Source organism: Pagrus pagrus (assembly GCF_965226575.1).
Source record: "Pagrus pagrus genome assembly, chromosome: 10".
Taxonomy (NCBI): Eukaryota; Metazoa; Chordata; class Actinopteri; order Spariformes; family Sparidae; genus Pagrus; species Pagrus pagrus.
In genome coordinates, this window is record NC_140194.1 from 12,646,673 (window position 1) to 12,660,213 (window position 13,541).

General features: G+C 43.0%; 1 pseudogene across 1 annotated transcript in view; it reads right to left on the reverse strand.

The window, feature by feature from the left end:
* Positions 1-344: 344 nt before the first annotated feature.
* LOC311263211 (mucin-5B-like) overlaps positions 345-13,541 on the reverse strand; it is a 19,929-nt pseudogene continuing 6,732 nt past the window's right edge. The window contains exons 18-44 of the transcript XR_014624902.1: positions 13,367-13,537; positions 13,011-13,250; positions 12,762-12,917; positions 12,065-12,193; positions 11,432-11,618; positions 9,673-10,504; positions 7,717-7,786; positions 6,997-7,361; positions 5,503-5,572; positions 4,798-5,405; positions 4,449-4,623; positions 4,099-4,346; positions 3,756-3,939; positions 3,459-3,669; positions 3,173-3,348; positions 2,926-2,995; positions 2,627-2,727; positions 2,495-2,526; positions 2,232-2,409; positions 2,018-2,122; positions 1,885-1,925; positions 1,619-1,741; positions 1,389-1,487; positions 1,134-1,262; positions 1,015-1,054; positions 806-929; positions 345-691 (exon numbers count right to left, since the gene is read on the reverse strand). The product of XR_014624902.1 is annotated as a mucin-5B-like (transcript). The remainder of the gene's footprint in view (positions 692-805; positions 930-1,014; positions 1,055-1,133; positions 1,263-1,388; positions 1,488-1,618; positions 1,742-1,884; positions 1,926-2,017; positions 2,123-2,231; positions 2,410-2,494; positions 2,527-2,626; positions 2,728-2,925; positions 2,996-3,172; positions 3,349-3,458; positions 3,670-3,755; positions 3,940-4,098; positions 4,347-4,448; positions 4,624-4,797; positions 5,406-5,502; positions 5,573-6,996; positions 7,362-7,716; positions 7,787-9,672; positions 10,505-11,431; positions 11,619-12,064; positions 12,194-12,761; positions 12,918-13,010; positions 13,251-13,366; positions 13,538-13,541) is intronic.

The following is a 13,541-nucleotide window of genomic DNA, read 5'->3' on the forward strand; positions in this document are numbered from 1 at the left end:
AGAGTACATCCACTAACCTACTAAACCTACTGTACTGGCGAAAAAAATCTCTTTAGTATCAGTTAATGTATGTTAATGATCACAGTAAATGTGGATTTATATCAATTGAGATAGCCTCTTTTGGGAAATTCTCCATCCACTGTAACTGTTATGGTATAAAAGTTTTTTAAACTCCTTTCCCACATTGGTAACTATTCTTAATCCAGAAGAGATTGTAGATGGATGTAACATATCTTCTTGCTTGTTGTGTAAAATTTAAAAACACTTTTCAAAAATGAAAAAAGTAAAATAATGGAAAACATACAAAACTTAAATAGGCACAAACAAGACAAAAGAGATGACACTTCAAGTTGCATCGTTTTATTTGAATTGATAAATACTCTCTACAATCTTAATACTTTGTTAGAGATGTAATGATTAAGACAAAATGAGAAGGAACTTTTACATCCCTCATCCATCAATGTAATGACATATTGTGTATTACACCAGAGTGAAGCTCCGCCTCCTGCGAGCTGGTTGTCCAGTAGCTCTGGTGCAGTCTGTGTGGCCACAGCCACACTCCTCCACATGGATGTAGGTGTAAGGTAAAACCTCTCCATTCAAGCAGTGCAAGTCAACGGTGCGATTGCTGGAGCGTGTCTCCTTACAGCAGGAGCAAGAATGCTGCATAGTAGCTGCTGCTTCAGAGTACCTGAAGAAGGCAGAGGAGGGATTGATTAATGCACTAAACTATACCTAAACATTTTCAAATTTCAATGGGTTTATGACTTTCCAGAGGAATGATAAATTTTAGTATCATCCTTACTTGGTGAAAGTGTTGCAGGATCCTTCACAATATGGCATTTCGACCTCCTGGTAAGACTGACAGCTCTTGTGTGTAATGTGAGTTTTCATTGTTGCTATCTTGCAGGCCTTCTCCTTCTCTACACCTTTTATTAAAAAGAGAGACACATTCAGCTTTTCATTCAAGTACTGTACCTTTTCAGGAAACGTAAACACAAATGTCATACTCACAAACTTTACAACAGCCATTTGCTGCAGTCTGGATTGTTTCCTAAGGAGGAAAATACACAACATCAACAAACTCATGTTCTCACAGATGACAATCCAGATTGATTGAAAATGGTACTTACAGGTTTGCAGTTGCTCTCCTGGAATGGTGGGCACACAATGTGTGAACTGACTGTTGTTAAAGTCTCACCGCTCTTAATACAGCTGTAGAACTCACACTTATTCTCAAGTGGTGACCAGGTTTGTCCTAGCTGGAGAGCAGCAGATGGGCGTACAGACATAAACCGGAATTCACACAGACACCAAATTACTGAGAAATTCTACACAGTTAATGAAGAACATGTGGAATAGCAGCCAACATAGATGATCCAACTTACCGTCACAGGCTGCTTGGTACCATTAACATTGACCACACAGTGCGTCTGTACACACTTCCCACAGCATTCATCTGAAGCTTTTTTCACATATTCATAACCCTGAAGGAAAGGAGCAGTTAAGTTGCCAAGTTAAGTTTACAAGTTCACCCTCCCAGTGAACATATTCTAAAGAAAACAAGTTGCATAGTATTCAGTGTGTGTTTGGATATGATGGGTGCAATTCCTCCTACCAAGTCACAGTCTCTTTGACATTGCTGTGGCCCACAAATAACCTTGAATAGACCAGACTTGGGATCAACCTCAAGTGAACAGGTACAGTCCTGACAGGGAACTACAGGAACTGACGAACCAGGCTGGTAAATAAAGAAGACATGTATTCATACTTTTGTTTTTAGTCATTCATAACTGTAGCAGTGTAACAGATATCATTTAATAACAATAGTGACATGTTAACAAATTACGTAAGAAATCATTTTTGTAATTCTAACTTATTTACCTGGTATTCAACGTCTTTGTGCACACAAACTCTCTTAGGATCTAGAAAAGAGTAAGACAATGGAAATTGCATGAAAGTGTCACTGTCGTCCTGTGGTTTTATATAAATTCAAGCTATGAATTAATGAGCTCACCACATGTATGCTCCGGACAGCATCCTCCCTCAGGAACACTGAAAACTGGTATATATCCAACAGGACAGTTCATGTTGGTGACTGGGCAAGTGTTGCTGTGACATTCTTTGGAGATGATAAAACAGTGAAAACAACTAGTTAAGAGCCATCCTCAAGAATCGTCATCTATATAATTTTGAAAACTCTAGAAGAAAAATGTGCATTGATGTCTTACGGCAAACAAAGACAGAACAGCAGGGGTCTGATGGATTAGTCTGGCTGACAAGAACAAACCCTGGACCAGTGCAGTTTGTTGGAGGTGGTGCTGGGCACACCTTAGGCTTGCATGTCACAGTCTTGGTTGACTCCTCACAGACGCAGTCTTGGCAGTTATACTCAAACCTCTCATTAAACTGAAAGAATACAGAATACAGTAGTGACTTAACTGTCTTTTGCAAGCAAACAACACAGGTTAGGATTTTAATTAAACACTCTTACCTCACGAGGAATACCCTGGGAATCAAGACATCCTGTTGAGCAAAGATGCAAATGAGCAATCCTGTAGGACTTCATGATTGATAAGATACTTTTAGCTCTATGATAAGACATAAAGATGTACACCACACTTACCACACTTATCAACACATATGCCAGACTCTTTGTTGAAGAGTTTCATTCCATCGGGACAAAAGCAGCCCTCAGTAGTGAAGTTTAAAGATGGTTCAGCAGGACTGTAATATTGAATCATCAAGAAAGATGTCAATTTACAATATTCCTTTAAGATCTCTAAAAACACAGTTAATTTAAACACTCCATTCTACTCTACTATGTTGTGGTCAAACATTTATTACCACTATGCTCCTAGTTTCAGGAAACACTAATGTGAGCAGTCCACTTTAAAATGAATACACTGTTTGTGTGAAACTAACTTGTCATCACAGGTTGGTTGTTCTGCAGGACCACATGGCTTGTAAACTTTGTCAGAAGGGCAGTCGCTTGCTGTTAGTGAAGAAAGGTTATTTTTAAAATTCATATTGCCCATCTATTGTATATAATACAATATGCAGCAGCCTGAGCAATGTGTGCTGGGTGCAATAAAAGTGAAGAAAAATTAGTTCAACCTCCTGATTCCACTGATCTCAGCATTTACAGTGAAAATATTGAGGGGTTGCTTACTACACAGTTCGGTGTGGTTTCTCCAGTGAAGGCAAACTCCTTCCTGAGCACAGGCAGCAGCATAAGTCTGCAAGCTTGTGCACTCCACTGCTGGATTAGAAACATGGCAGCTATCAAAAACACAACCTTGATAGAATTTGTCTGGAGAGACGAAGGGGTGGCACTCTTCAAATAAACTGTGAGAGTAAAACACAAACAGAGCACAAAAAAAAGTTATGGTGTTTAAACTGCAGACATGCCAAAATTATGGGGATGAATTTGAATTACTATGGAGTTTTGCGCCTACCTGCTCTTAAGCATATCACATATGGAATCTGGCCTGCATGGAGTTAAGGTTGGTGGAGGTTCAGGTGCACTGGTGGGCAGTACAGTTGGTATCTGGCAGTCAGGTTGGTAAATATGTTTTGCAGGCCAATAGTCAGCCATCACAGCGCAACTTTCCACCAGCTGGCCTCCAGGCAACATGCAGTCATCAGCCTGGTTGTTATTGCATGTTCCTGAAAGAGAGTCCCAAACAGTTAATATTACAGTCTGGCCACAAATAATTTCTCAATATGGCCACTTGAAAGAGAGATGTTCTTACCACAATGGCCCTGTGTGTTTCTGCCAAACTTTTGAAATGGAAGGTTGACACTAAAGCCAGTTATTCCGAAAGAAATGACCACATTAAGAGTAGGGATCTCAAAAATCAAGTTAAGGCCAGAGTTCAAGACTTTAACATCTTGCTGTGAATAAGGTAGTTTCAAACGGACTCCATCTTTGAGTGCCTACAGGGAAAAAGTAAATAAATTATATAACAGCAAATATACTATGAAAAAATTATCCATTATTGCTATTCTATCTACACCGACAGTAATAATCTACTCAAAGTTAGTCTGGTGAGTGTCTCAGAATGTACAATAAAACCTCCATGTGACCATACATACCTCTAATTGTGGAGCTCCAATTAGGTTATGATTCATGAGTGTGATAACTTGTGAATTGTAAGCTATAATTAACGATCGTGGACAAGAAACATCTTCAGTGGGATCACAGAAGACATTATCAATATAAATCTTCAAGTGATGTCGTGGTGAAATCTCTTCCATCAAGACATAAGTGCAGTTTCCTTGATAACTGTAGTATAAGCCATCAAAAGTGATGTAATGAGGATCTCCCCAGCCTTCACATTCACCTAAAAAGAACCCCAAAAAAGTTAAAAATCCTAAATTCATTTAGTGGAAACATATGAGTCAAAAAATATGTCAAACAGCATTTTAACCAAAGAATGGCTTACAGTCACAAGCAGAATAGTTGCAGCAGTAGTGCTCATCGTACACAATAACTGGTTTCTTTCCATTGGCACAAGTGATGTTCTCAATGGGTGGACATTCATATGGAATTATTTCAATTGTATTGTTCTCAATGCATCTGGCCATGGTGCAGTTGCACACTAAGAAGGTCTCGTTTTGCTGATGAGAAGAAAAAAATGGGGAGAATTAATAGTACTTTGAAGTCATTTGATAGAAAATTGATAGTAAGCTTGTCTTTTTTATGTGCAAATGTGCATTGTTATTGAAAATGCTATAATACTTAGTAATACATTGTGTATACTTTCAATGTGCTAGATACATAAAGATTCTTACTACAGCATCCCATTCAGGGCAAGTAGGTACAGTGGGTGTGGGTATAGGCATCGTTGAAGGTGTAGCTTCAGGTGTTATGGTTGTAAATCCACTGACAAGAGGGGCAGTTGGTTGATGGGTTGCAGTAGGACCAGTGACAGGTGAAAATGGTGTAGTCGTAGTAGTAGTAGTGGTGGGTTCCGTTGATGGTCTTGTAGTTGGAGTAGTAGGCACAGTTGGTGGTGTAGACCTTGTGGTTGTGGTTGGTGTTGAAGGTGTGGTTTCGGTTGTAGTAGGAGAAGTAGGTACAGTTGGTGGTGGTGTAGACCCTGTGGTTATGGTTGGTGTTGTAGGTGTGGTTTCAGCTGTAGTTGGAGAAGTAGGCACAGTTGGTGGTGGTGTTGTATATTTGGTGGTTGGTTTAGTTGGGGTAGTGGGCACAGTTGGTGGTGTAGACCTTGTGGTTGTGGTTGTGGTTGGTATTGTAGGTGTGGTTTCAGCTGTAGTTGGAGAAGTAGGTACAGTTGGTGGTGGTGTTGTATATTCAGTGGTTGGTGTAGTTGGAGTAGTAGGCACAGTTGGAGGTGTAGACCTTGTGGTTGTGGTTGGTGTTGTAGGTGTCGTTTCAGCTGTAGTTGGAGAAGTAGGTACAGTTGGTGGTGTAGACCTTGTGGTTGTGGTTGGTATTGTAGGTGTGGTTTCAGCTGTAGTTGGAGAAGTAGGTACAGTTGGTGGTGGTGTTGTATATTCGGTGGTTGGTGTAGTTGGAGTAGTAGGCACAGTTGGAGGTGTAGACCTTGTGGTTGTGGTTGGTGTTGTAGGTGTGGTTTCAGCTGTAGTTGGAGAAGTAGGTACAGTTGGTGGTGGTGTTGCATATTCGGTGGTTGGTGTAGTTGGGGTAGTAGGCACAGTTGGTGGTGTAGACCTTGTGGTTGTGGTTGGTGTTGTAGGTGTGGTTTCAGCTGTAGTTGGAGAAGTAGGTACAGTTGGTGGTGTAGACCTTGTGGTTGTGGTTGGTATTGTAGGTGTGGTTTCAGCTGTAGTTGGAGAAGTAGGTACAGTTGGTGGTGGTGTTGTATATTCGGTGGTTGATGTAGTTGGAGTAGTAGGCACAGTTGGAGGTGTAGACCTTGTGGTTGTGGTTGGTATTGTAGGTGTGGTTTCAGCTGTAGTTGGAGAAGTAGGTACAGTTGGTGGTGGTGTTGTATATTCGGTGGTTGGTGTAGTTGGAGTAGTAGGCACAGTTGGAGGTGTAGACCTTGTGGTTGTGGTTGGTGTTGTAGGTGTGGTTTCAGCTGTAGTTGGAGAAGTAGGTACAGTTGGTGGAGGCGTTGTATATTCGGTGGTTGATGTAGTTGGGGTAGTAGGCACAGTTGGTGGTGTAGACCTTGTGGTTGTGGTTGGTATTGTAGGTGTGGTTTCAGCTGTAGTTGGAGAAGTAGGTACAGTTGGTGGTGGTGTTGTATATTCGGTGGTTGGTGTAGTTGGGGTAGTAGGCACAGTTGGTGGTGTAGACCTTGTGGTTGTGGTTGGTATTGTAGGTGTGGTTTCAGCTGTAGTTGGAGAAGTAGGTACAGTTGGTGGTGGTGTTGTATATTCGGTGGTTGGTGTACTTGGGGTAGTAGGCACAGTTGGTGGTGTAGACCTTGTGGTTGTGGTTGGTATTGTAGGTGTGGTTTCAGCTGTAGTTGGAGAAGTAGGTACAGTTGGTGGAGGTGTTGTATATTCGGTGGTTGGTGTAGTTGGGGTAGTAGGCACAGTTGGAGGTGTAGACCTTGTGGTTGTGGTTGGTATTGTAGGTGTGGTTTCAGCTGTAGTTGGAGAAGTAGGTACAGTTGGTGGTGGTGTTGTATATTCGGTGGTTGGTGTAGTTGGGGTAGTAGGCACAGTTGGTGGTGTAGACCTTGTGGTTGTGGTTGGTATTGTAGGTGTGGTTTCAGCTGTAGTTGGAGAAGTAGGTACAGTTGGTGGAGGTGTTGTATATTCGGTGGTTGGTGTAGTTGGGGTAGTAGGCACAGTTGGTGGTGTAGACCTTGTGGTTGTGGTTGGTATTGTAGGTGTGGTTTCAGCTGTAGTTGGAGAAGTAGGTACAGTTGGTGGTGGTGTTGTATATTCGGTGGTTGGTGTAGTTGGGGTAGTAGGCACAGTTGGTGGTGTAGACCTTGTGGTTGTGGTTGGTATTGTAGGTGTGGTTTCAGCTGTAGTTGGAGAAGTAGGTACAGTTGGTGGTGGTGTTGTATATTCGGTGGTTGGTGTAGTTGGGGTAGTAGGCACAGTTGGTGGTGTAGACCTTGTGGTTGTGGTTGGTATTGTAGGTGTGGTTTCAGCTGTAGTTGGAGAAGTAGGTACAGCCGGTGGTGGTGTTGTATATTCGGTGGTTGGTGTAGTTGGAGTAGTAGGCACAGTTGGAGGTGTAGACGTTGTGGTTATGGTTGGTGTTGTAGGTGTTGTTTCAGCTGTAGTTGGAGAAGTAGGTACAGTCGGTGGTGGTGTTGTATATTCGGTGGTTGGTGTAGTTGGGGTAGTAGGCACAGTTGGTGGTGTAGACCTTGTGGTTGTGGTTGGTGTTGTAGGTGTGGTTTCAGCTGTAGTTGGAGAAGTAGGTACAGTTGGTGGTGTAGACCTTGTGGTTGTGGTTGGTATTGTAGGTGTGGTTTCAGCTGTAGTTGGAGAAGTAGGTACAGTTGGTGGTGGTGTTGTATATTCGGTGGTTGGTGTAGTTGGGGTAGTAGGCACAGTTGGTGGTGTAGACCTTGTGGTTGTGGTTGGTATTGTAGGTGTGGTTTCAGCTGTAGTTGGAGAAGTAGGTACAGTTGGTGGTGGTGTTGTATATTCGGTGGTTGGTGTAGTTGGGGTAGTAGGCACAGTTGGTGGTGTAGACCTTGTGGTTGTGGTTGGTATTGTAGGTGTTGTTTCAGCTGTAGTTGGAGAAGTAGGTACAGTTGGTGGTGGTGTTGTATATTCGGTGGTTGGTGTAGTTGGGGTAGTAGGCACAGTTGGTGGTGTAGACCTTGTGGTTGAGGTTGGTGTTGTAGGTGTGGTTTCAGCTGTAGTTGGAGAAGTAGGTACAGCTGGTGATGGTGTTGTATATTTGGTGGTTGGTGTAGTTGGAGTAGTAGGCACAGTTGGAAGTGTAGACCTTGTGGTTGTGGTTGGTGTTGTAGGTGTGGTTTCAGCTGTAGTTGGAGAAGTAGGTACAGCTGGTGGTGGTGTTGTATATTCGGTGGTTGGTGTAGTTGGCGTAGTAGGCACAGTTGGTGGTGTAGACCTTGTGGTTGTGGTTGGTATTGTAGGTGTGGTTTCAGCTGTAGTTGGAGAAGTAGGTACAGTCGGTGGTGGTGTTGTATATTCGGTGGTTGGTGTAGTTGGAGTAGTAGGCACAGTTGGAGGTGTAGACGTTGTGGTTATGGTTGGTGTTGTAGGTGTTGTTTCAGCTGTAGTTGGAGAAGTAGGTACAGTTGGTGGTGGTGTTGTATATTCGGTGGTTGGTGTAGTTGGGGTAGTAGGCACAGTTGGTGGTGTAGACCTTGTGGTTGTGGTTGGTATTGTAGGTGTTGTTTCAGCTGTAGTTGGAGAAGTAGGTACAGTTGGTGGTGGTGTTGTATATTCGGTGGTTGGTGTAGTTGGGGTAGTAGGCACAGTTGGTGGTGTAGACCTTGTGGTTGAGGTTGGTGTTGTAGGTGTGGTTTCAGCTGTAGTTGGAGAAGTAGGTACAGCTGGTGATGGTGTTGTATATTTGGTGGTTGGTGTAGTTGGAGTAGTAGGCACAGTTGGAAGTGTAGACCTTGTGGTTGTGGTTGGTGTTGTAGGTGTGGTTTCAGCTGTAGTTGGAGAAGTAGGTACAGCTGGTGGTGGTGTTGTATATTCGGTGGTTGGTGTAGTTGGCGTAGTAGGCACAGTTGGTGGTGTAGACCTTGTGGTTGTGGTTGGTATTGTAGGTGTGGTTTCAGCTGTAGTTGGAGAAGTAGGTACAGTCGGTGGTGGTGTTGTATATTCGGTGGTTGGTGTAGTTGGAGTAGTAGGCACAGTTGGAGGTGTAGACGTTGTGGTTATGGTTGGTGTTGTAGGTGTTGTTTCAGCTGTAGTTGGAGAAGTAGGTACAGTCGGTGGTGGTGTTGTATATTCGGTGGTTGGTGTAGTTGGGGTAGTAGGCACAGTTGGTGGTGTAGACCTTGTGGTTGTGGTTGGTGTTGTAGGTGTGGTTTCAGCTGTAGTTGGAGAAGTAGGTACAGTTGGTGGTGTAGACCTTGTGGTTGTGGTTGGTATTGTAGGTGTGGTTTCAGCTGTAGTTGGAGAAGTAGGTACAGCTGGTGGTGGTGTTGTATATTCGGTGGTTGGTGTAGTTGGAGTAGTAGGCACAGTTGGAAGTGTAGACCTTGTGGTTGTGGTTGGTGTTGTAGGTGTGGTTTCAGCTGTAGTTGGAGAAGTAGGTACAGTTGGTGGTGGTGTTGTATATTCGGTGGTTGGTGTAGTTGGGGTAGTAGGCACAGTTGGAGGTGTAGACCTTGTGGTTGTGGTTGGTGTTGTAGGTGTGGTTTCAGCTGTAGTTGGAGAAGTAGGTACAGTTGGTGGTGTAGACCTTGTGGTTGTGGTTGGTATTGTAGGTGTGGTTTCAGCTGTAGTTGGAGAAGTAGGTACAGTTGGTGGTAGTGTTGTATATTCGGTGGTTGGCGTAGTTGGAGTAGTAGGCACAGTTGGAGGTGTAGACCTTGTGGTTGTGGTTGGTGTTGTAGGTGTGGTTTCAGCTGTAGTTGGAGAAGTAGGTACAGTTGGTGGTGGTGTTGTATATTCGGTGGTTGGTGTAGTTGGAGTAGTAGGCACAGTTGGAGGTGTAGACCTTGTGGTTGTGGTTGGTGTTGTAGGTGTGGTTTCAGCTGTAGTTGGAGAAGTAGGTACAGTTGGTGGTGGTGTTGTATATTCAGTGGTTGGTGTAGTTGGGGTAGTAGGCACAGTTGGTGGTGTAGACCTTGTGGTTGTGGTTGGTATTGTAGGTGTGGTTTCAGCTGTAGTTGGAGAAGTAGGTACAGTTGGCGGTGGTGTTGTATATTCGGTGGTTGGTGTAGTTGGTGTAGTAGGCACAGTAGGAGGTGTAGACCTTGTGGTTGTGGTTGGTGTTGTATATTCAGTGGTTGTTGGCGTAGTTGTAGGTACAGCTGTTGGTGTAGTCGGTTCGTGTATACATACATCACAACATACTCTGATCTTATAGTCGAAGCACTTTCCTGGACGTAAGGGCTGGTCTTCTTTTCTACATATTAAACCATAACTCACATTACAAGTAACAATTTGGTCAGTTTGATCGATATAGTCATCGAAGTCCATGTCAGGATTATCTACGGATCTACAATCAATTTCAATGGGTTTTGCACATATGTGTTTACCACTATTTGTGATGTTCTCATATGTTTCCCAGTCACTTTTGTCTGTACCTGGGTCATCTACATCATACCACTCTGACCACTCACACGGTGTCATACATGGTGTAGTGGCAGAAGTTAAAGGAGTTGTAGTCGTAGGAACAGTTGTTGGTGGTGTTGTATATTCTGTAGTTGGAGAAGTAGGTACAGTTGTTGGTGGTGTTGTATATTCTGTAGTTGGAGTCGTAGGCACAGTTGGTGGTGTAGACCTTGTGGTTGTGGTTGGTATTGTAGGTGTGGTTTCAGCTGTAGTTGGAGAAGTAGGTACGGTTGGTGGTGGTGTTGTATATTCGGTGGTTGGTGTAGTTGGGGTAGTAGGCACAGTTGGTGGTGTAGACCTTGTGGTTGTGGTTGGTGTGGTTTCAGCTGTAGTTGGAGAAGTAGGTACAGTTGGTGGTGGTGTTGTATATTCGGTGGTTGGTGTGGTTTCACCTGTAGTTGGAGAAGTAGGTACAGTTGGTGGTGTAGACCTTGTGGTTGTGGTTGGTATTGTAGGTGTGGTTTCAGCTGTAGTTGGAGAAGTAGGTACAGTTGGTGGTGGTGTTGTATATTCGGTGGTTGGTGTAGTTGGGGTAGTAGGCACAGTTGGTGGTGTAGACCTTGTGGTTGTGGTTGGTATTGTAGGTGTGGTTTCAGCTGTAGTTGGAGAAGTAGGTACGGTTGGTGGTGGTGTTGTATATTCAGTGGTTGGTGTAGTTGGGGTAGTAGGCACAGTTGGTGGTGTAGACCTTGTGGTTGTGGTTGGTGTGGTTTCAGCTGTAGTTGGAGAAGTAGGTACAGTTGGTGGTGGTGTTGTATATTCGGTGGTTGGTGTGGTTTCAGCTGTAGCTGGAGAAGTAGGTACAGTTGGTGGTGTAGACCTTGTGGTTGTGGTTGGTATTGTAGGTGTGGTTTCAGCTGTAGTTGGAGAAGTAGGTACAGTTGGTGGTGGTGTTGTATATTCGGTGGTTGGTGTAGTTGGGGTAGTAGGCACAGTTGGTGGTGTAGACCTTGTGGTTGTGGTTGGTGTTGTAGGTGTGGTTTCAGCTGTAGTAGAAGTAGGTACAGTTGGTGGTGGTGTATATTTGGTGGTTGGTGTAGTTGGAGTAGTAGGCACAGTTGGTGGTGTAGACCTTGTGGTTATGGCTGGTGTTGTAGGTGTGGTTTCAGCTGTAGTAGAAGTAGGTACAGTTGGTGGTGGTGTTGTATATTCGGTGATTGGTGTAGTTGGGGTAGTAAGCACAGCTGGTGGTGTAGACCTTGTGGTTGTGGTTGGTGTTGTAGGTGTGGTTTCAGCTGTAGTAGAAGTAGGTACAGTTGGTGTGGTGATGGCAGTAGTTGTTGATGGTGTTGATGGAGTGACAGTTGTAATAGAACATGCCTCTACACACATTTCGGTCTCCTCATCAAATATGGGTTTGTCTTCAGGGCATACAGGGTAACAGCCTGTAAACATCAAAACATAAAACAACACAAATTACATCTTGATTGTAAAATACACCAATCAGCCAGAACATTAAAACCACTGACAGGTGAATATTATTGATCATCTCGCTGCTGATCACCTGCTGATGGGTGTAATTGTTACTCACATTTTATTTAAATCTTTGACACTGAAGCAGGCCAGCTGTTCATTTCTTTTCTTACTTAGTCACATAAGATTAGCCAAATTTGATATGTTTGACATTTAAGATTCAACAGCATCATGTAAATCTAAGTCTCTTTTATGTGTTTATTGAGTGTACCTTGGTATGTGTGATGATTATTATTTTGATTCACAACTGGCTGTAAAACAAATTGCCGGCTGTAAAACAAATCAAGGGATAATGAAGTTGATCTTGACCTAGCACATTTAACAGAGGTAAGTAAGGTGAGACCTTAGGTGTTCTTACCTTCCAGGTTGGGTATAGGGTTGCTGCAAATTCCTTGTGGATTTAAGCAGGTCTTGTAGCAAGGTGTGTGACAGGGGCTGTAGTGCCACTTGCATTCACCTGGGCTGTTGTAGTAATCACAAAAGACGGCTAGGGGGAAAACATACAAGATATGCAATCTTTTTACCAAAGGAATTGTTGATTCAGATATGTATATTAATCTCTTTTAAAGAAAACTCAAAGTTATCACTCACTCTATAATACATAAAAGACCACCGAACATTAGAAAGGAAAAGGTTTAGTTTTGAATCACATCAGGCCAAAAAAAACCAAAAACAATAATACTTACAAAATTACACTCACTGTAAGTAAAAATTGAACTGGAAATTGCACCTGAAATCAGTGCAGTCTTGATGATATACTTTTCATAAAGCATGCACTGATGCAACATACAGTAGTCTCTGTAATACATATCCTCTTTACTTACATTTGGTGTCTATTTACATATTAAATATAAAATGATAATAAAAAAAACGGCAGAATATCAAATGTCTTATCTATGAAGAAAAAGAACTATATTCATACATACAGTACATCACACATACAATATCTTGGCATAAATCTCTAAATGCTAAGATCATAAGAATTTGGGATCTAATGACAGGGTCTTGGCAGGAAAAGGCTCAGTTTTATGAGTGTAAATTTGTTGTATACTTACGACAGATTTCTGGCGTTCTCCATGCAACACAGACACTGGCCTCATTACATGCCTGAGCGTAAGCTGCAACTGCTGTGCAGAAACACTCACATCTCCTCCAGAGTCGCAGGCGCACGAGTCTTTCACACAGTTTTCATAAAATGGACGGGGATTGACCTGTTTTCAAAATATATGATTCATTTTTAAAAATGTGTCCCATGTTTGACTATGTGACTTTTAATCATACAAATCAGACTAATTGGTCATTACCTTATTGTGGCAGTCTTTGAAAGTCTCTCCAGTGATAATGCTGCACATCATTTTTGCCCAGTGGTGTCGATTGGGTCTTGCTCCACAGGGGTCAAGGTTTGTTTCCACATCTGGGCAGTTGCTTGACACTTTCCAGCTGTTTGCAAATTCTAACAGACTGCTCACTACCAGCTGACCTTGGGTGGTGAAGTCATTCTGTCCATCACCATCAAAATTTCCACACAGGCCACACACCTCTCTCTGTAAAGTCAGAGATAAGGGAGTCAGTTACTTCTTTACACACCATATCAAAGCTCTGAATTCTCACTTTCAGAGAGATTTCAGTTGCCATCACTCAAACAAATACTGTGACTCACGCTGTGCTGTGGTTCCAGGAGGATGCGAACAGTTGTTTTGCGATCCCACAATACTGCCAGACCAATGTCAGATTCTACCACCAGGTACAATCCAACCCTCCTTACTTTGTATGCAATTACAGAGCCTTGTCCCAGGTCCTCCTCTTCATATTTACCCTTTGATAGTTTGACCTCC